Raw genomic sequence first — 17,580 nt, 5'->3', positions numbered from 1 at the left:
GAGTCTCAGATAACATTTGTTAGTAAATATAACTCAGTTTTTTTGAACAAAAATGATAATAAAAAATTAAATTTCTGAACGGGCTGGTAAGGCTTGTAGGCGTTATTTTGTCGTTATCATCCTTAATCCAGTAAATTAAAGATTTACGCAATGGGTAATATACACTGATGCCCGTACAAAAAATTCATAAGTCAACGAGGTAAAAAGAACACTTTTTCATTGTCTCTCCTAGAAGGCTGGAACAAAGGTATCGCATGTTCCCAATTATTATCTTACATCGATAAAAAATTGAGGTCATTAGTATATCTGTTCAAAATAGAATGATAATAACTATATTTATTTTTTCTTGGAAGTCACCATAGTTTCCCTAAATGACAGATCTGTTTTCCTAAATCTGATGTTATACACATGCATAAAGAGTGTCACAAAGAAAATTGAGCATAACGGATGATAATTCTGTATATATATTGCACTAATCAGTCTATCACTAATCAAGGATAGGGTTTTTGTATTGTGGATTCAATCCAAAAGAAATTAAATTTTGGCAAGCTAGCTAAGTGATGACTATTTAACATTTTTCCTTGTTATCTCAATAACGATTTAAACTTAAATATAGCAAATATGCTGATTTTTTTTCACAAACGATGAATGTTATTAACAAATAAAGTGCACACACAACACTTTGTCATAGCAGAAGTCTGACCCTACCCTCAATGACTAGTTAACCACACATTGCAACACAACACAATGAACATAGCACTTGCGAAGGATAGTGCCATACTACGCAGTACGTATCCGATTCACATTATTATTCTCATGAGCGTATAAGCTACCATGAGACACAAACAAACACAACTTTAAAATAAACCTTACATAAGCTAAACACAATTCTAATGATGCCGTTAGAGGGAGATAATGCTTAGATGCCACGACGGTTACTTCCTCGAGATGCCAAGCCTCTGCCACTGCTTAGCTCACATTCTAACTAGTTTTCCAATGGCATTAAAAGGGTCACCAGCCAGGGAAACAGCGGTCCTGCCTCTTAGAGTTGAATCATCAAGCTACATATTGCGATAAATTTGACAATTAAAAGTAGTTAAAAATAATTATGCACACTATATTACTAATGGAATAGTTAATAATGGTTTCTATTATAATGATAAGGTGTAATGGAATAGTTAATAATACTTCACGGTATAATGATAAGGTGTTACCACTCCACTGATTTCCAACGCATTAAACCTTCCTTTCGGGTCCAGCCATGAAATAACCCAAGCTGCCGCACTATCACTGCATATGCTCAAATCGGTGGGGTTGTAGTTAGCATGGTCACATGTAATTGAATAATTTAATTGCAATTAAACAGTTATATCTATAACCTTGTGTTGTAGTTTGGGATCTCTTGCCCTCGCCTAATTGGCTACTCGCGAAGGTCTATTGGTGTAAATGCTCGGAGAGGACCATAAGTGGGATATGTCATCAAGTCGTAGAGCCTTTCAACCTGAAAATATACACAAAACACACAATGATCCGTATAAAATGTGAAAGAGGGATGTCTATTGATTAACAAGCTCACCTACCATGTTGCGAATTAGACTTTCCCTATCGGCAATTATGTTTGGATCTGGATACAAGTCTAGGTGGTATACCGTTTTATCAGCAAAGTCAACCACGACGCAATACCAATGGAAGAAGATGTCTTCGACGGGGATGAAAATCTGATTCCAGATTCAATTGGATTTTAAAATTTTTCCAATAAAAATAGAATAACGGCATTGTCAAATGTAACAAATTGACAAGAATGTCATTACTTACTCAATTGAGAAATCGACCTGGCTTAATACGTTTCAGCAAGTTCATCCACCAACAACCCCTTACTAACATCTTCCTAAAAGAAAACCCCTAGCATGAGAATTCAAGGTTGCAAATCCAAAATAAACCCCACAGAAGAAAGTAGCAGGGAAGGATCAACTCACAGCAAAACGAGGTGGAAGGCACCAAACGCATGGATGATTCAAGTGTTGTATGGAGCAAGTGTTACGCATGGCCACCATTTCAACAACTCTTCCATCGATCGGACGTCCAGGAATTAGTGTTTCTATGTGACGCCTGGTGAGGCGACATTCACGCATTCTCACCATAGTGTCTGTGTGTTCAGTTCATTTTATTTGTTAACGGGTGTAGTTACACAGTCATACACAGTTTAAGAGGAAATAAAAAAATCCACATACCCCTCATAAAACAAGTAATTAAACAACAGAGTGTCTTTGTGGCTGAAGTCCATGTCAAACATCACCTTAAACCTTGGCTTACAATTTTTCTGCATAAATCAAAGAAAAACATTAACCACAAGCCACATGCGTTAACATGGAGGTAACAACCATGATTCATACAACAAACCAATCTTACACGAGATGCCTTGGTGCTTAAACAAACCCTCGACCGCTTAGGAGGTTATGATCCATAACATGTTAGAGTTGGTGAATGGAAGAGCCTCCTCCCCATAACAAGCGGTGCCGTTACCTGTCTGGTAGGGTTGTCATCATCTGTATCTGCAGCAACTATGGCTGGACTACTGTCGAGGACCTCATGATCTTGGTTGGGTACGTGCAAATTGAAACTGCCCGCCCCACCAGAAGCATTCTCAAACATGCAGTTCGAAACATGATGGTCTTGAACAGAAGAAAATAGCACTGATGCAACCTTCGCAGAGACCACGAACTCTTCGGAGTTGAGATGTTGATTCCTACGTAGATGGAGAAAATAAATTAGAATATACTATTATAACTATAATGCATGAATTTTCACAAGTCGAAGAAGATCAGCCCTTACTATGCATCAGGGTTCACAACTAGCAAATTTATAATAAAATTTCATGCACTTCATCACAATAAATATAGCTAGTGAAGAGTGGTACGTAGTGCTACCCAGTGACAGAATCATGGGGTGGGCCCCTCCCCTCATCTCAACATCTCTAGTTATTTATATATATGATTTATTAAATTGTTATCTAATTTTATATTTGTTTATGCTTAATAAACATCATTTTGGTATAAATTTATTTAATTTTATTTTTTAAAATATTCATTTTATGAATACTAATAAATTAATTATAATAAAATTATAATTATTTTATTAGTTCTTGTAATTTTATTAAATTTTTAATAAAATTCATATAGTTTAAAAAGTCATGATTGGATTTTAATTATGTTAAATAAAAATTTGTAATTACACATTTAGTAGTTAGTTTTTTTAGCTAAAACTACAGAATACTAGAATATTTCATAATGCATTTTACATCTATTACAAAAATAAAATTTTAAAAGATACTTGTATTTTTTAACAAAAAATAGCTTAAAAAACTTAATTTATAATATTTATGTAATATAAAAATTCAATCATAAAATTTTAATTTATAAAAATTTAATTGAAAAGATTAATAAAATCATAACAACAAACAGAATAACTAAACCACACAAAAGATTTTAACATAAAAAATATTGTTAGTTTTTTAAAAAAATTAAGAGTAATTATAAATTAATGATTTGATCTCCTAATTTTAAAATTATGCTTATTGCTGCTACTAAAGGGATACGGCCAATAATTTGGGTTTCTGTACGTACAACAAATCTACACAAAGCTTGTACTATACAAAAAGTCTGAATCACATCAAAGGGTTTTTTTTCATTCTTAATCCCTATCAATGAAAACGAAAAAACTAATAATGAGTACATTTAATGAGAAAACGACATTCTTTCGTTAATGTTATTAGTATTTTATTCCTAGTTTATTTTATAAAACAAATTCTACTTTACTACATTTTCAACGTACTTTTTCACCAATAATACCCATAACAAAGCAACAAACTAAACTATTGGCCAATTTTAGAGCAAAAAAAATTACTTATTGCTACCACTGTCGGATTCAAATATAAATTCAATTCAAATACTCTCCCTCTACATTTCACTTACCCTGGATCTATGGCCTTTCATTCACATTAAAAAAATAAAGAACACAGCACTAACATTATAGTCCATATATATTATCCTAATAGAACTGGAACAAATTTAATCTTCTAGTCAAGTTGGCCTTATGCTGACATTCTATCCTGAAACCAGCGACTGCCTAACCTCTATTTCTAAAGTAATATCTATCATGACAATCCATGCTAAGCATAGCTGAACAAATGGCGACAAAAATTGCTCCTTTTAGGACTCTGACTTCGAACAGAGGTGACTGCAACAAGCGTAAGCAGTACCACAGAAGCCACATACAGAGCACTGACATTTATTATTACTCATACTAATTACTTTTTTCATAGTAAAATACTAATAAAATATAACCTTAGAACTTTGTACTTGGTTAGTCAAAAGTTATTAGCAACAACACATTTTGAAGCAAATTAAAAATCAAGAACCGACAAGTTAAACAAATTCATGTTAATTAACTAATCCATTGCAACATTAAGCACCAAATACAACATACCTAACAATTAGAAAACATAAACACCTTAACCTCAACCCATTAAGTTAATTATAGAACCCCTGGCAAAACAAAAACGAAAACAACACAATCAAGGACATTGCCAAATACGAAAACATCAAGCGCCAAATACAACATACCTAACAATTAGAAAACATAAACACCTTAACCTTAACCCATTAAGTTAATTATAGAACCCCTAGAAAAAAAATCGAAATCAACACACTCAGAGATTTTCCATCGATGTGAGCGCTAACAAGGGCTTCGTAGTTTGCCTTTAGCTTCTCATAAGCATCTTCGAGTTGGCAAACCTTTGCCCTAAGTGCATTGTTTGAGTCACGAAGTAGGTTAACTTTGAAGTAGTTATAATCACAAATCTCCTTATCGGTGATTTCTAGTACCCGCCCAAGCATTTCCAAAGCCGCGTCTTCGCGGGCAGCCTTTTCAACCAAAGAAAAACGACCCTTTGCAACCATAGAAGCTTCAAATGGATTTCCAGGAATTACCACTGTGAATCCATAAAATGTGGCAGACTCTCTCAGAAATATTTCTTGCTTGAAAAAGCATGGACTAGGTATTTTAGAATCATGGCAAATCTTCACCAACCATGACTCTATGTTGTTGACTATGGCAAACTCAGGAATAAAGTTTAGTTCCTCTTGAGGAATTACAGGAAGCCCTAAACAAAATCATTTGGTAGTCAATAATTTCATTTATGCTACAAAACTGTATACCACAACTTTCATGACACCTTATAAGCACTTACAGGAAACCAATCCACGCCGCCGACTACTGCCTGAAGGGAACACACCCTTCCCTCCAAATACTCCCTCGCTCTGTGTTCCAAACATTTCCGCATTTGCAGCTTTGTTAGCATCAATGGATGCCATTCTCGATTTGAAGCATTGTAGCACGTGTTCGTAGCTTTTGAAACCATGATACTCAGAAAAACTATAATTCGACACCTGCTCGTTCGCCTCTTCCCAGCTTGAGTAAACACTTGAACAAGCCCACTTTGTGGCAGAGAAAAATAGATAGCGCTGCATGCGTTCTTCCATCTTAGAGAAACGCTAACAAAATCACAATGCTCCCAACCCAAAAATAGATAGCGTTCTTCCTTTGTTATTATTTGAGATAAAGGATCGACTCTTTTGGCAGTCTATTCTTCATTATGTATTTATTAAACATAGTCTGGCCCATAAAAAGCAGACCCAAACTAGATCCGAAAACCCTTACACAACCCAAATCCACACCCGTATAAAATGAGATGTAATATGAACTCCTATTCTAGCCTTATGATAAAATGGATACCTATGGCACCTTAAAATGTTTTTGAATATGTAATAAGAGGCATTATGTGACAAAGTTTCTGAATATGTTTCAAACAACAAATACAGCTTCTTTTTTATGGTGGTCAATTTCTCATTAGCAGTACATAGATCCACTTTATTCAAACAACATTTCGAAACATAAAATTTCATTCGAGGATCGAGAATAGCTCCTAGAGAGAGAATCATGGAATAATCGCTCCAATACTTATCAAATTTGGCTTTCATTGGCTGCACCATTTTTCTTATGACCTCATCTTCACTAATGGAGTATTCTTTCAGCAAACACTCAATCCTCCAAATTTGCATAAAATATAAACTTGAAGTAGGATAAGATTGACCAGACATCAAGGTAGTAATTTTATAAAATGGATTCAGAAATTTACAGATTTCTCTTTCTCTTTTCCATTCTTCTTCGGACAGACAATCTGTGAAATTGTTATCCTTCAAAGAGAGTCTAACAAAACTACGCTCACATCTCAAAGCACTCTCCAACATTAAGAAAGTAGAATTCCATCTAGTAGGCACATCTAAGTTCACTCTAATGTCAGGAATTTCAAGTGACTTAAGGACATCTCTAAATTGGATAGCTCGTACCTCTGATGCTCTCACATACTTGATACTCTCTCTAATATGATGAAAAGTAGAACTAGCAACCTTCAACCCATCTTGAACTATCAAGTTTAAGATATGAGCACAATACCTCACATAAAAAAAGTCCTCATTACACAATAACTCATCACTTAAAAGGAGGTTTCGCTTGAGTAAAGTTTGCATGCTATCATTAGATGAAGCATTGTCTAAAGTTATTGAAAATATTTTCTTCTCTATTCCCCATTCAGATAACAACTCAAGCACTTTATTTGCTAATTGATGTCCCATATGTAGAGGGAGCATGTGAGAAAATGAGAGTATCTTAGAATTTAATTTCCACCTAGAATCAACATAATGGGCAGTCAAAGTCATATAACCCTGTGTTGTGCATGAAGTCCAAAGATCAATAGTTAAACATATCCTACTTCAAAGTTTTCCTAACTGACATTTTAACTTTTCTTTTTTAGCAATATAAATTTGAAAATATCAGCTACAGCAGTGTTTCGAGAAAACATCTTAGCATCAGGATTCAAGTACTTAGAAATATCCCTAATTCTTCTATACTCAACAACTGAGAAAGGCAAATCATGTTCTATGATTGCTATTGCAATTAATTCACGAAAAATCATAGGATCAACTTGTCTAGCCCTTAACCTCCCAGCTTCATCATGCATCATTTTTTCGAAATCATGAAATTTGGGGAGTTCACGACACACAGGGATGTGTCGTCTCATTGTAGAGGTACCATGAGTACTATCCCCACCTTTGTATTCTTTTCCACACCCTTTATATTTGCACCTTGTTTTGCCATCTTCCCTAATTATTTTTATAAAACTACCCCAGACATTAGATGTTGTTAACCATTTTCTCTTTTTAGAATTCAACCCATCAATAGCAATAGGTGGAATACTTATAAAAGGTGTCGCTTGAGTTACTTCCGGTGGGACTTTGTCGTCAACAAGATCATCAAAGCATGATCAGAATCTGAGTCCAAGAAAATTTGTTCTACTTCAGCATTTGGATCAACAATATCTCTTGTATAGTCATTCATAACTCCAAAATAAATCACTAACAAAAAATAAAAATACAAAATCAGATTAATCTTTACTAAAACCCAAAATAACCCAGAACAAAATAGAATAGATAAATAATTGATGTTAGTGTTAGACTATTAATCTAAATGTTGAGAACTTAAGATTTATGAGAAAAGAAACAACATGCATAATTTTATTATTAAGACAAAAAAGTAATCTTACAATAGTTGGTTGAAAATTGATGAGTGAGATTATCGAGAGCTACGAAAACTGAAGAAGAGTAGAAGCTGACTAGCTGAGTGAAGAATGGATGATGTAATGAAAACTAAGGAGCTAACGGTGTTGAGAGCCTCACAAGGCTTTAATGGTGGGGATGCTCATCGATGACACCAACAAAGAAGTTATTGTCGCCGGAAGAAGGATGGACACATGCATACATTTGTGAGGCTGTGGTGCTGTGCAGAAGAATTAGGAATTTATGGCTACTCCAGAGTGCTTTCTCTTTTTTCCTTTGTGTGTTTGCTGTGTAGAAGAATTAGGGATTTAGAGCATATGGGCATATGGCTATTGGCTAATCCAGAGTACTTTATCTTTTTCCTTTGTGTGTTTGAGTTTTAGTGAGTGGTTGTTTGGCTTAGAGTTAGAGAGAGCTTTTTAAATTTTGTACTCTTATATTGTATATAGGTTGGTTATTTTTCGGGTTGGAGTTTTTTTAGCTTGCATAGTATTTGACTATTGGTTTTTGGACAATTGGGTTTTTTTTTTAAATACTCCATGGCTTATTAGCTTAATAATTCTCTAAACTTGTTTTTTTTTGTACGAGTTGGGTCTGGTTCTTTCGAATTCCGTTTTGCTAAAATCTAAAATTTTGGTTTTAAAAAAATCAAAATTTATGCGGGCCCCCGTTTAGCCCGCAATTTTTTTCGAGTTAATCAGGCTTAACCTATTTAGCCCGAAATAATGGGCCTGAATTATAAGCAAAATTCCGCCCATTTAAACGGATAAATGAGCTGGTCCAATGGGCTTAGCCCATTTTGACAGCCCTAGTTGGGACTGATTGGATGGTGGCTCATCTAGTTGCACAGATATTGTGGGAGGCTGAGATATCTATTTTGGTGATTGGGTTGGTTGAGTTGGTTGTTGAGGTCTTTCTTAGGCTATATTGCAACTGTTCTCATCTTGGGACTAAACTTCAACATGCTTACTTGCTTCGTAGACCTCCTCCTTATTCTGGGCCTCACCCCTGCTACGGGCCACCATTACAGCTTATACATGACCTACTATTTCAACATCGTCATCATCTTCTTCAACAACTACAAGTCTTATTTTTAGAGTCTTGTTTGGAGTTAGAATCCTCTTAGCATATGTCTTCAACCTCATCTTTGTAGGAGTGATGTTCTCTTCAACTATAATAGGATCATTTATCAAGTGCTCTATATATAACTCAATTTTGTTACCATTCTTCACAGCTATCTCATACATTTTAACTATTTTCATATCATCTTTTAACTATTTCATCCCATTATTAAGCCAATGAAAATCAATGATGGACATATCTAATGTCCTTCAACAAATCACTAACTAAAGATCCGTTCAAGGTATCCACATTAACCCTTCAATCTTTATTACTTTTCCACCAACATACAACAACTTCCCACATAGATCTCTCTCAAACCTTCCTGTATGATTAATAGAAAAAGTGATATGGATGATGGCTATCCCTGTAAGAAAGATGATAAAAGACCATTTCATGTAACTACAGCTAACAACATGGCAACAGAAATCATAATCCTAAACCTAACCTATTTCTCAAGTATGTAAAAACTAATAAGAAAATTCGAGAAAGGAACATAACCATTCTAACTTGAAAAAAATAAAAATCACATGCCTTTGTTCTTCGTGGATCAAAGACTGTGGGCTATTCGTTGTAGACGGCGTGTTGCTCTCCAGATCAAAAGGGGGAAACTATTTGTCGTAGAATGAAGGAGCTCCAATCGTCTTCTCCGACTCAGGATGGATGTAATGATGACAACAAAGCTCTGCTAGGGCACAAAGGGTTGCAAAAACCTTTTTTTATCCAATACCCTAATAAAAAACATAACAATATACGTAGGTAGGTTTGAAGGAGTTTTGTTGCTACGTAGGTTCAGATACTAATGAAACAAGTGTGTTACCAAGGTGGGGGTATTTATGTCATACAGAGATCATCTTTTGTGGTTACAGGATGAGTTTCTTTCTTCCATGGATACAAATGTCAGCAACTGCATCTTTCAAGGGCCATTTTGACATTGAAAGATTCAGTTTTTGACAAATTAAACTCTAATATTTTTTTGGTTGTCCACGGTATCTCCTAATCCAACAGGCCAAGAACTAATTCATCGCAGATTTGAGCCATATTTAAGGGTCTGCTACTGGCCAATGGGTTACAGCATGCATAAAGCAAGATTCAAACTCCAACATTTATTTTTAACAAAATAACCCCAAAAAGTATATATTGTCTAACAAAGTAATTCAAATACTTAGTCAATAATTTATTAGCTAATCAACAGTTAAATTTTAAGAAAATTATTAATCTACCATTATCATCATCATCACCACTATCACTCCCATCCCACCCATTTCTTTTCTATGATCTCATTCATTTGTCATCACTCATGTCGGTACCCATCCTCACCCATTACATTATCGTCATCGCCGTCACTTCCACCCACCTATTTCCTTTTTCCTATTTCAATTCTCTGCCATCATCCCATTCTACCGTCCTCACCCACTAGCATCACCAACATCTAGGGAGTATTCACCCTAAATTAGAGTTGATATTATTTAACTTTCAAAAAATATAGGGACACTAATAACAAACAAAGAATATAAAAGTAGAAAATGGTACCATGAATGGAAACATTAGAAAAGAGGATGTTAGCACCATAAAACTCAGAAAAAGAGACGGTGGTTCAGTCAAAACGCTAGCCAGACAAAGGCAGTGATGCTCAAAGAGATGAGAGATGGCAGAGCTTAAGGCGTGGTGAATCATAGACGGTGGAGCTCGAGGCTCGGTGAATCGCAGATGGCATAACTCCAAGCATAGAGAATTGCAAACAGTTGAGATCCAGGCATGGTTAACGGCAGACGGCAAAGCAAGAGCTTGTATGGAGAATGGAGGTGTTGAGAATGATGAATGGTGAATAAGAGAGTTATTTAAGATTTGTGGGATGTAATTATTGTAGTGTTGTGTGCACTAACACAGACTTCGAAGTAGTGATTGAAGTAGAAATTGGGGTTGTGGCAGTGAAAGTGGAGATGGAGTGATGGAAGAGGTAGATTGGGGATAAGAGTATAATTGGTGAATGAAGGGAAAAATAATGATAGGTAATGGTGATGAGAGGGGGGAGGATTTAGTAATTTTATAGAAGTCAAGGATAAATTAGTACTTTCATGAAAAATTCAACAATTGACTAGAGAAATTAACCATTGACCAAATGTTTAATTCATTTTGTTAAACCAAATATATTTTTCGAAAGTCATTTTATCAAAAACAAATGTTGGAATCTATTTTGTGAAAAACTGAATATTTTATATGTCAAAATAATTATTTACTCAGTAATTAATTAGTATTTATTAGGGATGGCAAGCGGGGAAGCCCGCCTCGTCCCGTCAAAAGCCCGTCTTTTGGTGGGCTGGCCCTCCCCGCCCTACCTAGTGAGGCGGTCTTAAAATCACAGCCTGCTCTTTTCTTTTTTAACAATTAACTATTAAATAATATATATAATTTCACAATTATTTTAATAAATTTATAATTTCTAAAGACGTAAAAAAATTATAATTTTTATATTTACAAAGATTAAAGTCTTTGTAATTATAAATATTATCTTCAAAGTAAAATAAACATAATCCAAAACATAATTATAAATATTGTCTCCAAAACAAAACAAACATAATTCAAAACACTCTATTTTCATCTTCATTCTCTTGTAAGTTGGGTTGGAAAAAGTTAGGTTTTGGATAAAAAAGTTACAAAAATACCCCCTTGTCAAAAAAACACTAAGCCCGGCGAAAAAGTCTGCGGTTTAAGCGGTGCGAGTTAGGCGAGATTTTGCTATTTGACGGTCACAATTTTTCATCCCGACCCGCCTCTTTAGCGGGTTGCGCGGGCCGGTCCGGCCGATTTAGCCCCATTTGCTACCCCTAATATTTATGTTTTGAGATATTTAAATGTGTGATTCACTGTTAATTTTTCCCTCGAGAGTATATTTAATTGGGAACAACATAATCCAATACATAAGCAAGTAATATTAAGTAGGTTTACTTACTGGGTTAGTCCTTATAGTTTTACTAAATTTATAATTAGGTTTTTATAGTTTTTTTTCAATTAAATTTCTATATTTTTTTATTTTGTAATTAAATTATTTTTGTATCAAAACGTTAAAATTAATAGAATATTCCTTTCAAAAATATTTTGTCAAAAATTTAATTGGTTCTTAATCGTCAGCATTTTTAATTTGCGATAAAATATTCTGTTAAATCTAATATTTTTTACATTGTCAAAGACCTAATTATAAAATTAAAAATTCAATTAAAAAAAAGATATAAAAATCTAATTATAAATTTGGTAAAATTATAAAGACTAACAGAATAATTAAATCTATTAAGTATGAACATTTTCTGTTTTAATCTAGGATTCAAATAATTAGTTAGATAGAGTTTCTTGTACAATTTTCTTTTATAGACAACACTTTATAGGTGTTTTGATATTTTTCCAATACTATTGTGGATTATAAATTTTGGAATTGATGAACTAGAATAAAAGCACTTAATTTTAAGACAAAATTGATATCTCTAAAAAAAATCAGCTACTAAATTAATTATTATATATTTGTGTAAGAATATATGTATTATTTAACTCATTTTTAATTTTTTATACTTAAACATATTTTTTTAATGCTTAATTAAAATCCTCAACTACAAAGGGAAGTAAAGTTCAAGTACTCAACTATATTAAACAAGTTGAACTGACAACCAGGAACGGACCCACGTTTGTTTGTGTGGGGTCAGTTGCCCCCATTAAGTTTATAGAAAAAAATTGCCCTCATTGTTATAGTAAATATATATGTATATAGATAATTGCCTTTATTGTTATAATTCATTTGTCTCCTATACTTTAAAAAAAATTGTGTAAGAAAAAATTGTTATTAAATATTAATACAATGATAAAAATTATTATATCATATATATTTAAAACAAATAATAACAAAAATAATAATAATTTAATTAGCTAATTATCTAAAGTCAAATATAACTTTTTAAATATAAATGAGATTATTAGTATTTAGTAGTTTATATATATTAGTTACTTATTTATTTTTATTATTTAATTTAATTTAATTTAATTTTGGTCTTACTCTTACATATAATAATTATTTTTGTCGAAAACTTTTTACCATAAATATTAAAAAATGTCAATTTTGTAATTAAATACTAACAAATTATTTGAATATTTGCATAATATAAAAAGAGATATTATCTTATCTATACTTATATACAAAGAGAATTATAATTGTTTGATTTAAATTTTTATTTTTCTCTCATTTTTTTATCTCTCACACAATTTTGATAAAAATTTAAAATTAGTTAATTCGAATTATATTTCTCATAGATTCTTTAATTATTGAACTATAATATCTTTTGTTTTACATAAAAAATAATCAATAAAAATATAATTTGACAAATATGAAATAGCATTGGTATTAATAATAAATGTATCACGCAATAATGTGCCAAAATATTGAAATGAGAAAAAAATATATAAATTAATATGTTTTTTAATGTGTTAATTATATTCATTAAAATTTTGATTAACTAATATACTCCAAAATTTAAATATCTAAATATATTGATATTATTTTTGCCCCCACTATTATAATTTTCTAGGTCCGTCACTGCTGACAACATAACAACAAATGAATGAAAAACAAAACACCCCCTAACCGAACAAAGCAAAACTCAAGCGACTCTATGGACTCGCTATCAAGAATATCAGAATGTTGATATTAAACAAACCAATTACTAAGACGAATTCATGTCGATGACACTAATAAAAAGTAAAATCATCTTTTTCATTTATTGAACTCCTCTTACTCAATCCTTATATTAATATTCTGTTTCCTAATTCTGCATCGCTCTCTTTTCCTTTTTCGGGTCCTAGTGATTAAACTCATATCTTTCATAGCATTACTCTCGTCTAGATTCTAACTAATGTAATCCACAACAATCTTATCACTACTTTGGTAGCTTTATTTCCGTATTCATCATCTTCACTTTCATTGAGAACCCTTTCCTCTATATCTGCCTAGCTTTCTTGTTTCCTAGTTTTTTTTTTAATTTTATGTTTCTCTCTTTGTTCCTCTTTTGTCATTTTTAATTTTTATGCATTCATTTTTAATCGAACTTTTTTTCTTTAACAGTTCTCTTTTTTTATTCTCTTGTCTTATTTTTTATCTTTTAATCTTGTTAAACGACTCATTTTTTTCTTTTCGTTTCACATTTTCTTACACATCTCATCTTTACTCGTATAATATGTATATTTTATATGAGTGACTGATTATATAAATAATTTATTTGTTGTATATACGTGCATTGATTTTAGGATAAGGTTAATTGCCATTAAAATGATTAATATAATACCCAATTAGTATTCATATTAATTAAAATATAATCGAAGAGTTTATTTGATGATGATTATCATTAAGTCGCATGCCTATATATTTAAACCCACAAATTTTTATATATTAATTATTTAATATAAACGAGGACCATAACAACTTTGACTAAATTCAAAATATAAAGTTACACAGTATTAAAATTACTAATAAAAAAATAAAAATCAATATTACTATTCTTGAAAAATATTAATATATTATGTTATACAAACAAAATCACAAAGGGTTATTATATTAATTAATTTTTAGAATATAAAAGAGTCAATCCTCTCTAATAAAATAAAAAGTAAATTATCTTTTATGAGATGTTAAATGATTATTAGATAAAATGAGTTGAGTTATTATAGTTAATAATAGTGGCATTACTGCTCTCCATTGTGTTACGAGAAGAGAGGTGTGGGAGGAAATGGATCCTCTCCAATGGAATTTGACGGGTGACTGAAGATGCAGTTTATTTGTTAGCGAAAGCACAGACTACTGCTACGTAAGTTTCAATGTCTATGGATGACATCATATAACTCAATTTTTCTAATAATTTTAAATTACAAAAAGTTATATCTTGGTTAATTGATTAAATGATTATAATTTAAGTTAAATTAATAGTTACGGTTAAAGTATTAATCATGATAAATTAATTTATTCCATCAAATAATTATTAAACATGTCACAAAAGGTAACTTATTATTTATTTTATAGAGAATCAAATAGAATTCATTCTTTCCTTCAACTTCATTCTGTTGTAACTTGTAACAGTCTCGTTCGTTCATTTGATAGATGAATAGAAAAGAACAGAAACATTGGAAACATTTATATAATTATATTGATCTTAGCCTCTTATCAATCCATATATATGTACGTGTCTATTATACGTTTCAACTTTCAAGCTTCAACCTTTTCAGATTGCATAATTCGCTTGATTTTGACACCACTATCATCATGAGATTTGCCTTTCATTATCATCCATTAACATGCCACTACTACCCTCCTATATATCTCCCTTCCTCTTTCGCACGTTCATATACGCATATAAGAGATAACAATAAAACATACATTGACCAAATCGTCACATCCTTCTGCTTCATTTACCTTCATGGGTTTCATTTTCCAACTCATGTCCTTTATATGATAATAATATGTCTAAAATAAACTGGAAAAATAGTATACCGGTATATCATTATTTTAATAATTTTCAACTGTTTATCTTAATTATAAAAAATATATATAATATATATAATTAAAATCAATAATTAAAAATCAATAATTGATGTATTCATAACCCGTTACACTATAACCGAGCTATAACTCGGCCAAATATATGTTATAGTTTGGCTGGTATAATTCTTACGTTATATCTAAACGCTGATACCGCTTTATTCTTTGTTATTAACACAATCGAAACTGATGACGATAACAATAGTTAGTTGGTGCGATCTGTGATGGCCACAAATTTGCTGTGGCTATGATGTCTATGCTAATTGCTACAATTATTTCTTTATTCTTAAATAAAAAAAAAATTTCTTTAACTTCTATATTGTTAATCACGAACACTAAGCACGGTAAATATTTGGTGGTTGATAAATTTTTAAATGATGCAAATTTATGTTAAAAAAATTAAAAAGAAATAGAAATTTTATACAATTCTTTTTTTTTACTGTTACACCCTCAACCATTCAACGGCTACCTGCAACACTTTTTTTTATCTGGACAAGGCCTTGGCCAAATCCGACCCAAACTAGAAACCAATCATAATCTGAACACCCCGACCCGGTATCCAAACAGTAAGCCTCCAATACTGTAACACATTTTGATCTCTAACTCCTTATTAACGGATCTTCACGCGAGAGCAGACCATTGGTGGTGCATCCATGGTGACTTGACTCCCTCCGGCCAAACATGCTTTGACATAGGTGTTTCATAAATTTTCATTCCTGTGTGTGCTATGTTGCTGCTGTTACCATTAAAGTCCTTCATCCTTTGTTGCGGTCCTTGTCCTTGCCGAATGTCTTCGTAGAGATGCATCTGATTGATGAAGAAACTGCGACTTTCGACAATAGATCCGGCGCTGCTTTTTCGACGCTGCTATCTGTTATGCATAGGTTGCATGATTTGACATTTCTAACCTTCGCATATCACTTAATAGCTATTGTATCCACACGGTAAAACAAAAAAAATTTGACTGTGCTTAATCTTGACAAGACAACTTAACCACACTAAAGAACACTCCACTTGTCACCATTTGATTGAAGAGTCAACTCATAGTCACCGTTAGCTACCATAGCCACAGTCATGAGAGACGCAACCTAGTTACTTTACCTATAAAACAAGAAAAAGGTACAAAAAAGAGGTATGAAAAAAATACATTCTTATCTTATTGATATTATACTTTCATATATTGCCTTAGCATAAGAATACCTTGTGTAGGTATTTACCTTTTTTATTCTATGGTGACCGAAGTATATCTCGTTTCTGCTTGAAATGTCTGAGAAGATCACTTTAAAAATGAACTATACCAAGTTGATTGAAAGATCATATACTCCAGAACATAAATAATAACAGCCATTAAGCGAACTATCTCATATGAATCTAATTTTAGAATGATATGATCCTAATTCAACTACAAAAAGTAAAGAAATGTTATTCAACTTTTAAAATATCATCCTTTAAACAGTCTTTAATAATTTAATTATAATAATTTTTTAATCACTAATTTTTCGATTTGTTAAGAAAATATATCTATTAAGATTTAGGTTAACTTTTATATTCCTTAATTCTCTCTTATTTTTAAATTTTCTACGTTATTAGGCTATGTTTGGTTGGAAAGAAAGAAATATAGAGAAATTAAAAAAAAGAAATAAAAGAAAAGAAATTAAGTGAATTTTTATTTTTTTTAAATGTGTTTAGATGAAAAAAAAGAAATGTTATAAAAAGACAATTTCACTCTTGTATTATAAAATATAATGAAAAAAAGAAAGAATAATATTGGAAGTAAAAAAACATAATAAGTTTTTTCTCCTTTTTCCTTTCAATATTAAAGAGAAAAGAATTAGTGAGTCTCATTCACTTTTTTATACTATTTAACTTTTCGTCTCTAATTTCTCTCCTTAACTAAATGATAGAAAATAATCATTTTTCAATCTCCTTTCCTCCCTTTTTTTTCTTTCTATTTTCTCTCAAACAAACATATCCTTAAACTCATGTTAGTTATTTTATCTAAGAATGTTAAAAACATATTTTTTTAGAAAAAAAATACTCCAAAGCAATCAAACACGTACCACTATCTTTTTATATGCACTAGCTTTATAGAATTCTCTTTTTATTTATTTATTTTTTCTCTTAAGTATTATTAGGTACACATTCAAAATAATAAAGTATTTTTAAAACATATTCAAAAATACATATAACATAATTTTTTGTGGTAAAATTAAGTAA

At 31.8% G+C, this 17,580-nt stretch overlaps 1 long non-coding RNA gene across 1 annotated transcript; it reads right to left on the bottom strand.

Moving 5' to 3' along the window:
- Positions 1–562: 562 nt before the first annotated feature.
- LOC112800869 (uncharacterized) lies at positions 563–10,780 on the bottom strand. Its single transcript, XR_011881816.1, has 9 exons — positions 10,326–10,780; positions 2,410–2,746; positions 2,232–2,320; positions 1,977–2,146; positions 1,816–1,888; positions 1,581–1,718; positions 1,380–1,501; positions 1,215–1,290; positions 563–1,061 (listed from the first exon to the last, which is right to left on the bottom strand). It is a non-coding gene; the product is annotated as an uncharacterized lncRNA (long non-coding RNA).
- Positions 10,781–17,580: the final 6,800 nt, after the last annotated feature.

Source organism: Arachis hypogaea, chromosome 5 (assembly GCF_003086295.3).
Source record: "Arachis hypogaea cultivar Tifrunner chromosome 5, arahy.Tifrunner.gnm2.J5K5, whole genome shotgun sequence".
In the NCBI taxonomy this organism is placed as follows: Eukaryota; Viridiplantae; Streptophyta; class Magnoliopsida; order Fabales; family Fabaceae; genus Arachis; species Arachis hypogaea.
Note: the sequence above shows the minus strand (reverse complement) of the source record. Positions and strands in the feature narration are given on the sequence as shown.